Source organism: Eupeodes corollae, chromosome 1, assembly GCF_945859685.1.
Source record: "Eupeodes corollae chromosome 1, idEupCoro1.1, whole genome shotgun sequence".
In the NCBI taxonomy this organism is placed as follows: Eukaryota; Metazoa; Arthropoda; class Insecta; order Diptera; family Syrphidae; genus Eupeodes; species Eupeodes corollae.
This window is the reverse complement of record NC_079147.1, coordinates 183328428-183344622: the sequence shown is the minus strand read 5'-3', so window position 1 is coordinate 183344622 and position 16195 is coordinate 183328428. Positions and strand designations below refer to the sequence as shown.

At 34.6% G+C, this 16195-nt stretch overlaps 1 protein-coding gene and 1 non-coding gene across 5 annotated transcripts in view; both read right to left on the bottom strand.

The window, feature by feature from the left end:
• LOC129942202 (disintegrin and metalloproteinase domain-containing protein 10) overlaps window positions 1–16195 on the bottom strand; it is a 380018-nt gene that overhangs the window by 277895 nt on the left and 85928 nt on the right. The gene's annotated exons all lie outside the window — the stretch shown is intronic.
• Trnaf-gaa (transfer RNA phenylalanine (anticodon GAA)) lies at window positions 2530–2602 on the bottom strand. The gene has a single exon. It is a non-coding gene; the product is annotated as a tRNA-Phe (tRNA).

Here is a 16195-nt window from a genome sequence, read left to right as displayed (position 1 = left end):
GACCCAAGGAAAACGCTTGGTTTGATGCGAGCTGTAAAGAGGTTATTATCGCCAAAGATTAATTATCAGCTCAAGAAATATCTTGAAGATCGAAAGCTTCTTAATGACCGGCAATACGGCTTTTGTAGCAATAGGTCCACTGGTGATCTCATGGTCAATCTTTAAATCGTTTTGGAGAAAGTAAGATTATTGCACTTGATATTTCAAAAGCATTTGATAGGGTTTGGCATCAGGCCCTCTTATCGAAAATGTGTGCTTTCGGTTTTCATGAATCCCTGCTTAATTGGATTAGTAATTACCTTTCGGATCGTTCAATACAAGTAGTATTGGATGGATTCAAGTCTGAAAACCATAAAATAAATGCTGGTGTGCCCCAGGGCTCTGTTTTATCTCCAACACTCTTTCACATTTTTATTAATGATCTTCTGTCTGCAACATTTAATCCAATACATTGTTTCGCTGACGATAGTACTCTTAGCTTTTCATATTCGTTTTCAGACTCACATCCCTCTTCTTCGGATGTGGAACTGCAACGACAAAATATGATAAGCTCATTAAATTCCGATCTAAACAGCATTGTTCAATGGGAATTAAAAAACCGAGTGGAATTTAAGGCTTCGAAAACCCAATGCTGTCTTATATCGTAAAAGCGAGATATACCCCCATTGCCATTATCCATGGATAGCACTTGCATCAATCACTGAACACCTCGATATTCTCGGTATGTGTGTCACCAACCACCTCTTGTGGAATGATCACATACGCGATGTCGCCGAAAATGTTACAAGGTGTTTGGGTTTCCTTAGGCGATGCATTCAATATTTCACCACTTCTGATCTGGCTTTTATCTACAAGACTTACATACGTCCAAAGCTTGAGTGTAACTCAAATATCTGGGCTGGTGCTCCTGCAACTTACTTTAGCCTCTTGGATACAATTGAACGTAGAGCATTTAAATTGATAGATGATAATATTATCATAAGTCCAATTACTTCGCTTGAAAATCGTTGTAGGGTCTCTTGTCTGACCCTTTTTTACCGTTATTTTAATGGCTTATGCTCTAGTGAAATAGATAGTTGCATTCCTCCTCTTAAACAGTTCAACCATAATACTCGCGCTTCTAGCAATGCTCATCAGTATACCCTCGAGTCCAACTTCGGTCGTACTGTCAAATACAGAGATTCGTTCTTTAGCCGTACAACGCGAGTGTGGACTGCCTTACCACACTCTGTCTTTCCTAGTCATTGCAATATTCATGAATTCAAAACCAATGTGCACCGACATCTCCTTTTAAACCCTCTCTCTTCTTCCTAGTGCTTACACTGTGCCTCTGCATAATAAGGGTAGTTATATCCCTTTGAGTGTGTGTTTATTTTATAAAAAAAAACCTCACAGCTTCAGATCGTTATTTCTCATTGCACTAAATAGTAATTTTTTAGCTATTATTTTTTTGACAACACTGGTTTAAACAGCTGACGCACGTTTCGTGTTTTGTTTCATTGTTAAACATCTTCAGTTCGGTCTATAATTTAACCATGAATCGTCTTACAAACGAACAACGCTTGCAAATTATTGTATTTTATTTTAAAAATGCTTGCTCTGCTAAGAAAGTTCATCGCGTGCTTCTTCCATTTTCATTGTGTTTTGCGATGAAGCTAATTTTTGTCTCAATGGGTACGTAAATAAGTTGAATTGTGAATATCATTTTGGAGTGAATATTAGCCAGAAGCATTGCAAGAGCTACTAAAAAGTCACAGTTTTGTGTGGTTTGTGGGCTGGTGCAATCATTGGACCGTACTTCTTCAAAGATGATGCGAATCGTAACGTAACTTTAAATGGTGAGCGCTACCGTGATATGAAAACCAACTTTTTTGCTGCCCAGATTGCAAGAGCTTGACTTGCATGACATGTGGTTTCAACAAGACTGTGCCACATGCCACACAGGACGCGCAACAATGGACTTATTGAGAAGCGAGTTCGGTGAACATTTTATTTCACGTTCGGGACCGGTCAATTGGCTGCCCAGATCGATTTAAAGCCTTTAGACTATTTTTTGTGGGGCTATGCTAAAGCTCATGTGTATACAGACAAGCCCGCTTTAACTGACGCATTGGAAGACAACATTAAAGCATTTATTCGTGAGATACCGCCCGAAATGTTGCAGAGTATTCCAAAACTGGACTAAGCGGATGGACCATTTGAGGCGCAGTCAAGGTCAACAGTTGCATGAAATAATCTTTAAACATTAAATTATGCGGACCGCACTATCGATTCAAATAAAGATTTCACGCATTTTTCTGAATTGTATGTGTTTTTTTTTTTCAAAACTTTCCCATAGCTTTTAAATAATCACCCTTTATAAATGAAATAAATGCAAAACAAAAATATTAACGATTTGTCTCACAGAAGGAATAATACAAAAAATCAATCAAATCATAAAAAAACATTAGCGTAAGAAATATATTTCCATTCCACAAAATACTTCTGATTCTGAAATAATATTTATTAAATAAAAAAAATATCTACCAATGCCGAAACCCGGGATTGAACCGGGGACATTTAGATCTTCAGTCTAACGCTCTCCCAACTGAGCTATTTCGGCAGATAAAAAATTAAGTGCCAAATAACACTCAGATTGTAAACGAACACAAAGTTGATAATAAGTATTCCAATGGAGTTTAATCAAAACCTAAAAAAAAATTGTTTAGAAATATGTCTTATAAAAGCGGTGGCCATTCAACAATAATAGGCATCTGGACCAAGAAAATAAGGACACCTAAGGGAAATCAATATTATTATTCTTTTTCTTGGCTTAATGTTGAATTCAACGGATTATTACCTCTATATGTGTTATGGGAGTAAAAGAAAGTCATTGTTATCAATTCTTGAAAAGTGATTTTGATCAATTTAAAGGGTTAGGTTGATGGAATGGGAATTGATAACACCATGGCTTCACTTATACCAATGTAGATCCAAATGGAATTAGTCTATAATATTATGGGTTGTCCTATTATAGCTATTTTGAAGCTTTGTCTAATAGGCTGCTTTTAAGCATATCTAGAAGTACCTCCAGATTATTGAAGAAGTGTTTGTCTTAGAATTTATCTTAAGTGTGGCATTGTGGAAGTTGTTTGTCCTTATTTCATCCTTTGCAACTATCATCGGTAGTAAGTTGAACTTTCTTTTCATAGTAACCCCCCAGGTTGTGGACCTGTTAGTCAATTTTTTTTGTCTAGATGCATAATCGAGCGGTATTTTGTTTTGTCGAATTTGAGCAATAATTTCCTGACCGCGACACATGTTTCAAAGCAATTTCTAATTTCATTGCTTTCTTGGAGTATCTTGTTACCAATGGATGAGGTGTCTATGGTTGAGTCTATACTCCCTCATTCCCTGATACACCGCTGTGACCTGGTACTCAGCACATTCCGTGAGTTTATAGCGATTTACATGCTTCGACTAGCTAGTTGTGTTAGAAATCGATTTTAAGGCTGCTTCGCTATCAATGAATATGGCGATAACAGCTTGTGATAGCTGAAGGGTTAAGAGACAAGAGAGATGAGATGTGAAGTTATTCATAAATATTCAGATATGGTTCTTCATACAAATGTGTTCAATTCTTTTTTGTTTATTTTACAAGAACACTTATACATTTTTCAAGCTTTTCCAGATACTTTAATAGCATTTTTACCACTCTGCGAGAGCCCTCTACAATATAATTTTAATTTTTTCCTAGAGTAGAAACTCCTTATCAACAAACAAGAAAATGTCGTTAGATGGCAAACACGACTCATTACTTTGAATCTACACAAATACCTAATTAATGGTTTGTGTTTTTTGAATATTAGGCATGAAAACTCCGAAATTCATGAAAATGAACAAAGGCTAAGGTTTGTGTAAAGGGCGTGGTTTTCAAAAAGAAATAAAACCCATATAATTAAATCTTTCCCATTATGTTTTAAAATTGATTTCGAACAAGTGGATACTGCTGCAGCTAGTTTTAATCATTTCCAGCGGGAGGGCAACAAATTTTCGACCACTTTTGGCAGCAATTGGGCGATTATTTTTTTTTTTTCAAGGCGTCAATCGCCTAGGGATTATCTGCGTAGACGAACAACTTAACATAACCACAAACAAAAAACAATAAATAATAATTGATATTTATGATTATATTGGATTTAATACTGTGAGAAAACCCAGAATTTTCTTTCCAAAAACACTTGAGGAAAAACAAAGCTAATATTCACATTCTGAAACTTCATTATGAACACCGAATTAATCTTAATAAATGATCCAAATCAATTCTGGTCTTTTATTAATTCAAAACAGAAATTACTTCGAGTTCCTAAGTGTATGAATTTGAATGGAGTGGAATCCAACGATATTAATCAGTCTTGAACTATTTGCTAACTTTTTTGAATCAGTACATTGTAATTTTCAAGGAATACTGTCATTTCATCTTATGATCAACCTAAGTTAGATATAGGATCGATGGAACTAGACTTCATCGATGTTTAAGATGGACTGCAAGGTCTTAAGCCGATTGAAAAACCTAGTGCTGAAGTCAATTTTGGGCTTATATTAAAAAAAAAAGTTCTTATTCGCTTTGCCATTCTTTTGCTTATTATTTTCAATCTTTCCTTGTCTACTGGAATTTTCTTGGATGAAATCATCTTTCTTGATACCAATTTTTAAATAAGGTTCAAAAACCAACGTTTTAAACTGCAGGGGATTTCGTAAGTTATCTAAGATCCCCTAACTGTTTGAAAGTTTAATTAAAAATCAGCTTGATTTTCTGGTCAAAGAACACATTAGAATTCAGGTAGGCCAATTGTTACAAGTCTGGCATACTTTTCTTGTTTTGTGGTCGAATCCATCGAAAACCAAAGCCAAGTTGATACTATTTATACAGAATCTAGCTAGGCTCTCTATTCGGTTTGTCACACAATATTGCTTTGTAAACTCAAGCTTAGGTCAATGGATCGCCTTATTTTCAATAGGAAGAGTCCAAGAAGTAAAAAGTAACGAATATACTTCAAGGCCTATTAGTTGTTCTTCAGGCATTCCACAGGGAAGCCATCTTGGTCCATTGCTGTTAACCATATTTATTGATGTTATTGTTAGTTATGCTGATGACCTACAAATATTTTTGAAAGTAAGAAGCGGTATCGATTGATTAGACTTCAAGTGAACTTGGATAGCTTAGTGTAAATTAAACTATTTGCATCTTAACATTCAAAAATATTTTGTTATTTTTATCTCTAGGAAACACTTTGTGGATAAATGTCCATATTCTCTAGATACAAAAGTAAAAGATTTAAGAGTAATCTTTGATTCAAAGTTTTCTTTTGCTCCTCGTATCAATGCTATTGTCACCAAAGCCAATTTCAATGCTAGTATGCATAAAAGGAAATACGATTAACTTTCTTGACCTATATACTCATGTTGCGCTCTATACTTTTAATTAGATGTATTCTCGAATAAGCGGATGTTATCAGGAACCCTCATCAACAACTTTTCTCCGATAGAATTCAAAAGGTCCAGAAACGCTTTATAAGGTTTGTCTTCTTTCATAAAATCCATTGAAACTTATGTACAAGCTTTTTGGCCAGGCAAAATCTTTTTGACTTGCAGATGCTTTAATCTAGAAGAACTAAGAGAGAGAAACACCTTCTTTTTCAGCCTAACTACGGTATGAACGAGTCAATTTTAAGGTCAGTTAGAGAGTTTGATGAAATCGATGCTGATATTGATTTAACTTTCTCAAGAATTAAATTCAAAAATAACATATATTTTCCATATGAAGGGTGATTTTTTAAAAGCTAATGAAAGTTTTTCAAAAAAAAAAAACACATACAATTCAGAAAAATTTATGAAATCTAGTACGGTCCATATATTTTAATGCTTGAAGATTATTTCATGCAAATGTTGACCTTGACTGCGCCTCACAAAGTCCACCAACTTAGTGCAATTTTGGCATACTCCTTCCAACATTTCGGCCGGTATCTCAGGAATAAATGTTTCAATGTTGTGTTTCATGTGACATGAGCTTTAACATAGCCTCACAAAAAATAGTCTAAACGCGTTAAATAGCACGATCTTGACAACCAATTGACCGGTCCCGAACGTGAGATAAAATGTTCACCGAACTCGCCTCTCAATAAGTCCATAGTTGCGCGTGCTGTGTGGCATGTGGCACCGTCTTGTTGAAACCACATGGCATGCAAGTCAAGATCTTGCATTTTGGGCAAAAAAAACTGGATACTATCTCACGGTAGCGCTCACCATTCACAGTTACGTTACGATTACCATCATCTTTAAAGAAGTACGGGCCAATGACGCCACCAACCCATAAACCGCACCAAACTGTGACTTTTTGTGGATGCATTGGTAACTCTTGCAATGCTTCTGATATTCACTCCTAAATCGACGATTATTTGCGTACCCATTGATCCCAAAAATGAGCTTCACCGCTGAACACAATTCTTCAGTAAAAAAGTGGATCCTCGGCCAACTTTCCAAGAGCCCATTTACTTAAAATTTTAAGTTGCAGTAGGTCGTACCACCTAAATCCTTCAGCAAAATTTTCCACGTTGTTGATAAACAGAGACCCAATTGCAACGAACGGCGACGAATCAACAACTGATGTTCATCATTAACACTGGCCGATACAGCTGCGATATTTTCTTCAGTTCGCACTCTACGTAAGCGTGTTGGAGGTTTAAAGCAGCATCAGTGGGTCGATTAAACTGGCCATAAAATGGAAGAGCGAGCATTTTGATAATACAATTCAATAATTTGCAAGAGCTGTTCGTTTTCAAGACGATTCATGGTTAAATTATAGACCAAACTGAAGATGTTTGACAGTGAAACAAAACACGAAACGTGTGTCAGCTGTTAATACCAGTGTTGCCAAAAAGATAATTGCTGAAGAAGTTTATCTTTTTACAATTTAATTTTTTTTAAGATAATTTTAATAATTTATGCACATATTTTTTAGTATCTAATATGTTGAGTCTATAATAGATAAATAAATAAATAAATACCAAATGTAACCAAGCAAAATTAATAAAGAACCCAAAGAAAAAACTTAAATTTAAGATTTGCTCGTAACATTCTCAATAAATCTGTTTGGCTTCATAAACTTTAAATAAAATACAAAAATATTTAAAAAAAAAAAAAAAAAAAAACACCTGATGCAATAAACTTTATTCAACTCCGATGATATGACATTGAAAAATAAGTTAGAAACATTTACAAAGCAAGCTCCCAAAAACAAAACTTCTCAATAACAGGCTCTCTACAACAACTGATACCGCATAAAGCATCAAGTCAAGGCTCATTAGCATTTATAAATGTAAATATCTTTATGGTAGAAACATAAATCCTCAAATTTACGAAATTCAGCCAATTAGTGAAAAATAAATATTTTATTTTTTAATAACAAACATCACAGAAAACAGAATAAAAAACGAAACAAATTGATTTCAAAGAAGAAATATTATTCAAATATATATTTATAAGGGATCTATATGTAATGTACGTATCTAGATATGTAATGTAAGACATGGTTTTGAATGTCAGCAATATATTTTCTACAAAATAAATGACACAGTCAAGTCAGAATAATATGTATCTGTATCTACAATTCTACATACTTGGGTATATAGGAAAATAAAATGTTAAAAATATCTATCTAAATGTACTCAAGTTACAGACATCTGCAAGAATCTACGATATATGTATGTATGTAGTTACTTCCTTTCAAAGTACATACGCTGACTATGAATGTTGTTGTTCTTAACATATAGAAAAATAGAAGGACTAGATGAAGGTAAAATATTGAAGTTATACAATATTGAAGACAACTCATGGCTGTGTTTTTGAGTTTTTATTTGCAATAAAGTAGGTAGATAGGTAGGGACCTTACCTATCTTCTCTTAATAAAAATGAAAAAAAAACAAGTTATGAGGTTCTTAAATGTTGGATTTCTATCAAATTTAAGTCAAAATGGTACATGACATGACATCGAAATAATGAGCGTTTAAAGAAAGAAGGAACTCCTAACTCAGTAGCTTCGGAGTCAGTAGAATTTGAAGTCAATCACTGTCATATAGACGTTAACATCGCAATGTCTGCAATTTTGAGAAAAATAATATGGATTTTAATATGAAATCAAAGAAATCCTTCTACGATTAAAATCTTGGTGCATTCAATCCTGAACTCAAGTTTCTTTAAGAAAAAAAAAAAACATAACACTTACACATTTGTAGAAAATGTACACGATCTTGTCCTGTTAATAACATAAATAATATCCTTGTTCCTTCTGATAATAAATTAAGTATACTAGGTATTATATTTTCTTGTAAATTGAACTTTACGGTACATTGTTAAGCATTAAGAACCAACTTGGCTACCAGCCTTAACATCATAAAATAGTTTGACCCATATACGAATTCATTGATCAACGTTACAAAAGCCACACTGTTATCAAAAATTGATTATGGTAGACGTATAAAACCTTAAATCCGACCGGATCAATATTCATATCACATCGTAATGATAGCCAGCATCTAATCTTTAAAGACAAGTCCTTTAGAAAATATCTGGGCTGAGAGAGGTTTTTCGTCGATCAACAATTTTAAAGAAAAGAAGTCCTTACATCAAGACTTGTAGGAAAAATACTAGAATCTTATAACTTTCCAATTTGTTAGGCCTCTACAAAAATCTTAAAACGCTTAAAGACAAATTAACATCTGCCCTCTACATAACTCTAATGTTTGCGAGAAAAATCAGCAATGAAAAAAAACCCTCCCGGGCTATTCTCGAATGAATCCATTAACACTGCAACCGTTTGATTTAAAAAAGATTCAACTCTTCAGCATTTTCACGAATTAATGAATCCTTTCATTAGTAACACTTGGAATTACCTCTTTAACGATGGTTCTAAGTTTGAGAAAGGAACTTCTTTCGCAGTTTAAAAAGTCACGCAATTCACCTACAAATCCAAGAAAAAAACAATGATATGCACGGACAGTCTTTCAACTTTAGCCATTATCGAAAACGTTAAGAACCTATCATCCGATATTTTGGATACCAGGAAATATATATCAGAGCATTTAACCGTTATTTATTTAAAACCTTTGCGGAGGCTGTCGGAGTAAGTCAGACCTATTGCTCTTACTTATTCCGCTTCCTTACAGATGGTAACCTAAGACATCACAACATTCATCATTTCAGCTAGAAGCTCGATACCTGATTAGCTTTTAAGTATGGTTTTGTACATTTATGTATAGTTCAATAAATAATAATATTAATAATAAACAAATTTAAAAATATATATTTTTAACTAAGAAGCAAAAATCCTTATGCAGTATTTTTTACAAAAACATCTGAATTTTTGATCAACACAGAATCTCAAAAGATGAAATAGTCAATAAAAATGGAAGAATTCTAGCGGAGTTTCCAGGAGACTTCGGTTTGTTCTGTGAAGTGGCGAATGACTATGAATTTGATGAACTCACTTTTATAAGCAGTCAGAGTCTATAGATTATAGACTTTTCCGCAATATCTGGGAAATGGTACAGCGTCGTTAACGACTTTTGGTACTCACCAAAACAAACACATTTCAATAAAAGTGTACATCAAAGGAACTCCAATAATTTCCAAAGAACTGCGAGCCAATATAGATCTAAACAGATTTGATCAGCTAAAAAAATGTTATATGTAAGAAATCTTGAGCTGCATTAACATCTCAGCAACAACAGCATGGTTAAACGTGCGCAAACCTGGAGGATACGACTAAGGTATGAAGATATATCTTTATGCTTAGACTTTTTTAGCCAGTGGCATACCAAGAATGCTCAACAATTTACCCTTGAGCTCAATTTCGGACGTACTGTCAATCATAAAGATTCTCTTTTAAACCGCACATCGAGAATGTGAAATGCTTTAGCGAACTCCGTTTTTCCATCCCATTTTGATATTCAGAACTTTAGAACAAATTAGCACCAGTAACTCGTCTCAAACACTGTGGTTACACGTAAACATATAAAGCGTACTAATAACCTCTCGACTGCCTGTTAATTAAAGTGTTTTTGAGCTAGGTGCATCAATATCTTTCAATGAATTAAAAGTTACTATCTTGCAAATGAAAAACAACAAAACCTCGGGAAGTGAAGACATTCCAGTTGATTTTTTCAAAAACAGAAATGAAGAATTCAAAATTTGTATTCTACATTTCTTCAAACGTATTTTTAATGATGGAACATTATGATAAGGAGAGAGCTTAGAAGGAGATGTCGGCACACATTGGTTTTAAATTCCTAAATACTTTAGGGACTGTGAAACACAGTGTGGTAAGGCATTCCGAATTCGCGTAGTACGGCTAAGGAACTAATCTCTGTATTTGACACTACGACCAACGTTGGGATCGAGGGTATACTAATGAGCATTCCTATCAGCGCAACTAGTGTTAAAGGGGAGGGATGCAGATGGCTATTTCTACAGAGGATAAACCGTTAAAATAACGGCAAAAAGGGTTAGACTAAAAATTTTAGGTAATGATATTTCAACCAATCAATTTAAATGCTCTACGTTCAGAACTGTCGGCCCAAGAGGATCTAGCAAGTTGCAGGATCACCAGCCCAAAGATGGGGGTTATACACAAGTTTTGCAAGCAAATAAGACTTTTAGATAACAGCTAAATCAGAAGGGCGACGAATTTCTTGCATCGCCTTAGGAAACTCATACACCTTGCTAAATTTTTGATGGCGTCGCCTATGTAATCGTTCCACAAGAGGTCGTTGGTGACACATAAACCGAGAATATCGAGAAGTTTAGTCGCATTAATCCAAGAGGGGTATACCTCGCTTTAACGATACAAGACAGCATTGGGTTTTCGAAGCATTAAATTTCACGCGATTTTGTAGTCCCCATTGATAAATGATGGTTAGGTCGGAATTTAATGAGCTTATCATATTTTTTCGTTCCAGTTCCACATCCCAAGAAGAAGGATGTGGGTCTGAAAACGAATATGGAAATCTAAGTAACTATCGTCAGCGAAACAATGTATTGGATTAGAAGTTGCAGACAGAAGGTCATTGATAAAAATGCCAAAGAGTGTTGGAGATTGAACAGAGTCCTGGTGTTACACCAGCATTTATTTTTTGGTTTTCAGACTTGAACCTATCCAATACTACGATCTGAAAAGTAATAACTAATCCAATGCAAGAGTGGTTTATGAGAACCGAAAGCAGCAGGGCCAACCTCACCTGATTTTCAAGCTGATTTCCCATCTAGACTTTTTTTCAAAGGATCACATTTTTGCTTTTAGTAAGTAGCATAGCTAGAAATCAAATAGAAAAACAAGAAATTCAACGTTTGCTTTGTTGATTTAAAAGCTACATTTGGAACTGTAACAGACAGGCTCTGATATACAAATTGGCATCTATCGGGTCGTGATCCGTAAGTTTTGAGTGACATATTCTAATCTTTTCTCGACATCAAGTGCAGTTTTTTTCAGAATGGGTTGCAACATCTGCAGGTGTTCCACAGGGGTGCATTTTGAGTCATTTACATTTTGAACTTTTCATTGATGATATTTTTGATATCAGAAACGTTGATTTTGTATGCATTTCATTATTTTGCCTGAAAAATAATCGAGGTGAAAAATATTTGTACAGATTTGTCATACAAATATTTTGAAATAAGAACTCTAATCAAAACCTCACGAAATCCCAACTTTGAGCCATATAAGAACAAATTCTTACAACAGGTCTACATTCGTGCACATCTTCTATAACACCTACATTTGTGTACCTTCTTGAAATGATGCCTGAAAAACATGCATGATACATTCCATTATGTACCTACATCATATTCCGCGGCGGAGGGCGGCTCCACCTCATGATGTCATCTATGGAAGAAGATGCATTTATTTATCAAGTAAGGAAGGCGTTTGTAAATGTAATAATGTAGGATGATGACGAACCTATCAAAACATGAGAAACCTCAGTCAAAGGCATTTTCGTTACCATAGTAGTTGATTGCTCTCTTTCCCGAGGCAAGTTGCTTCCTTCTCTCCACCACTTAACTTCATCACACTCAACTCAGAAAATTGGTTAAAATTGTAGAAACTCTAAATAAATACATACATATACACTACAAACACATTTAAAACACTTTGAAAGAGTAAGAGAATATAGAGTTTCTAGAAGTTATTCCCACTTTACCTACCTATTGCTTCTTTGAAAACTCAAAGGAAAAAGGACGAAAGTGTGAAATAAGTTTAAGATATACTATAGAGAGATAGACACTTTAATAGAGTGTGGAAAAATGGTAAGAAAAGAGGTATCTCTGTGTGTTTACCAAAAGTCAACACTTTTGCTTTGACAATTTTCTAATTTTAAAATTATTATTTATGCTACGTTGAATATATTTTCTCCGCATAAGGTGAATGTTTGCATATATATAAAAATAAAAATAGGAAACAAAATAAAATTAATTTAGTTTATGAATATATTGCAGGAAACTTTTGTGCACCATTTTAGGTTTTTACTAGGTAAAGAAATATAATAAATAAGAAATAAGGTTTGTTTTATGGGATCCTTTGGTTGAAGAATGAGTATTTAAATAATGTAAGACGTAAGTTATGAAGCATAGTAATAAATATAAAGGTGCATAAAAAAGGCAATTACATGGATATTGTTCCTTGATTACCCTTTATATAAACATGACTTTGGGATCAATATTTTCTTTTAAGTTTTATTCGTCAACAATTTTTGCTGAAATACTGGTGACAAAAGAAATCGACAAAGTTTCTATTTTTGTTTTTCTTAATCAAATCTAAACCAAACGCAATATTTTAATTTAAGTTGTATAAACATTGTTTACCAAAAATATTGTTATTGTAACTAGCTATAGGAAGATGCTCTTTTTTGGGAGTGGGTGCTCTTTTTTTGTAATTCATTCATAAAGTTCATCGCGCGCATCTGCCAACGAGCGACGAAGCTCATTTTTGGCTCAATGGGTACGTAAATAAGCTGAATCGTCGATTTTAGAGTGAATATCAGCCAGAAGCATTTCAAGAGCTACCAATGCATCCAGAAAAAGTCACAGTTTGGTGCGGTTAATGGGCTGGCGTTTCAACAAGACGCTGCCACATTTCACATTTCACGTTCGGGACCGGTCAATTGGCCGCCTAGATAGTGCGATTTAACGCCTTTAGACTATTTTTGTGGGGCTATGTTGAAGCTCATGTCTGTGCAGACAAGATGCATTGGCAGACAAGATTAAATCATTTATTTGTGAGATACAGGCCGAAATGTTGGAAAGAGTATGCTAAAATTGGACTTAGCGAATGGACAATTCAATGCGCAGTCAAGATCAACATTTGCATGAAACAATCTTCAAACATCAAATTATATGAACCGTACTATCGATTCAAATAAAGATTTCATACATTTTTCTGAATTGTATGCGTTTTTTTGAAAAACTTTCATATACATAGCTTTTAAAAAATCGTTCTCTATGTTTATATTTAAACACAGTACGAACATTAGAAAATAGGAACAGATTTAAGAGCAGATACCAGTCTTGGTGTTCTGAACATCAAAATTTTGGGGAAAAACAGAGTTTGACAAAGTATCTCACATTCTCAATGTGCAGTTTAGGAAAGAATCTCTATACTTGACAGTAAGTCTGAAATTGAGCCTAAGGTTAAGTGCGAGTATTACCGCTGAATCTTTTAAGGGGTGGAATGCATCTGTCTAATTCGACAGAACATTGTCTGTAAAAATATCTGCAAAACAACGAAAGGGTTGTAAATGTTTCAGTTATAGTTCTTTCTATTCTTAAAGAACTTTTTTGAATTCTAACCAAGTGGCACCTGCCCAAATATGAGAGTGGTATTCAAGTTTTGAACGGATTAAGTCGTTTGTAAATTATAGCCAGATTAGATTGCACCGTCGTCGTCGTTGTCAGAGAAATCCTAAGCATCTAGCATCACTTTTGGCTAAGTGTACTGTCGTCAGTGAAACAGTTAAATGGATTAGCAGTGGTAGACATGAGATCGTTAGTGAATATCAGGAACAAATTCGACATTATGTGTGAAACACTACATCATTCAAATGACTACCACACGAATTGTTACAAGCAGTGATTCTTTTGAGGTAATTTTCGACCACTTTGTGACACGCTATAACTTGGCGAATGTAGCTTTTTAAGTGCTCAAGAGTTAAAGGTTTATCTACATAAACACGGTCTTTTGCGTAGTTCATGATCATGTTAGGCAGTTTGATATCGCCACGACGATCATATAACAATAACGCTCCAAATTGTCGGTGACAGTCGTTCCATCCTGACCACCAAACAATGACTTTTTGTGGATGTAATGGCCTATCTTTTAATTACTTGAGAATTTTTAGAAAACGACAATAACTCTATTTATTAATATACCCAAGGAGTGGGAAATTTACGTCGTCACTAAAGTCCACCGCCTTTTGTTCAAGTTGTGAATGCCCAGCTGGCTTCAGTTGTTTTGTGAGCTGGACTTTGTATGGATGTAGGTGTAGATCAAAATGCAAAATACGCCATAACGTGCCGTAAGACAGTCCTAATTCCTAAAAACGTCGAGGAATCGAAACATTCAGGTCTTCAGTAACACTTTCACTTAAAGCAGCGATATTAGTGGTAAGCGAGAAACAATGATACACAGTCCTTAAAATATCTGTTGCCAGTCCAGTCTCTTCAAATTTCTTCACAGTTTTGCAAATTGCTTGCGTAAATTGGACGATTATTTAAACCATAATCTCCTCCTAAAGCACGATATGTGGCTGTGGCAGAATCACCAACTTTGTGTTAGTTTTTAACAATTTTTATATAAATATAGTTCTAATACTGCAAGAAACTTAAACTTTTTTCGTTGATAATTTTTGTTCAATTTGTTTATGCAAAACACATAAAAATTTACTGTTTAATAGTTTCTTTAAACAAAAAAGACACGATACAACAAAAACAATTTTTATACAATTCCCAAAATGAATAAAGAAAAAAATTATTTATTCTACATTATCACATAAAACCTTCCTGCTTCTGCAACAACAACATATCTAACACAACCGGAAAAAACACCCTCCCTTAGTTAGAAACTTTTTGTGTGCCAAAACAAACATTTCCCAAAGAAACTCCTTAATAGACTTCTATATAATATCCTCCTACATATAAAATATATATATTACACACATAACTGTATTATAATAAGACCAAATGAAGATCATTTTTATAATATAATCTCTAGAAGCTCCAAAGTAGTATCCAACACTTAAAACATACCCCTACCTAACTACAACAGTTTCCTATATAACTTGAACACAAATTTCTTGTTCTTTTTTTTCAAAAAAATTCCCTCGAGCAGATCTTTCTATTGAAGGAACTCAAAAAGCCATGTTATCAGCAAAAAAGAAAATAAAATCATTAAAAAAAAGGAACAAAAAGCCATCGAAGCTTTTTGTGCAAAATCGTTGCAAAATAAATTTAAGAGAAAAAAAAAAATAAAATAAAGGAAGTAGAAGAAAAATTCTCTATTAAATTTAATGACCAACCATTGAACTAAATAAAAGGATATGCACATCATGCACATCCAACACCAAACCACCCCCAAAAACCACCCCAACAAAACACCCCAAACTCAACCCGAAAACCCCCAAACCGCACCACACTAATGCTGCTCTGCCACACCATCATTGCCACGTAAACCATATCTTCCCTTCTCTTCGGTTGGCCTTTCAGCTGATATGCCTCCACCCTTAAACCCATTGTCCCCCTATGACGACCCCAAACCCTGATATTTGCATGTAAACTTTTAAAACCAACACAGAGTACAACCAACACACGACAACACGATGACTAAGAAAAAATAAAAATTGAAAATGAAAACGACGACAAAAGAAAAATAAATAAACTCGGAATTCTCAATCGATACCCGTTGAAAGTTTTTCACCGCCAACCACCGCTGCCACGGACCTTAACCAAACAGCCTTCCCCCCTCTTCTACAACCGTGTGACCGTCTGTCGTCTCTCGCCGTCGCATCGTCGTCATCGTTTACACAATACACAGTCACGGACCTAAAAAATGTTCTCTATGCAAACGTAAACTGTCTGCATGCATGCTTGCATGCTTTCATGTTCATGCTCT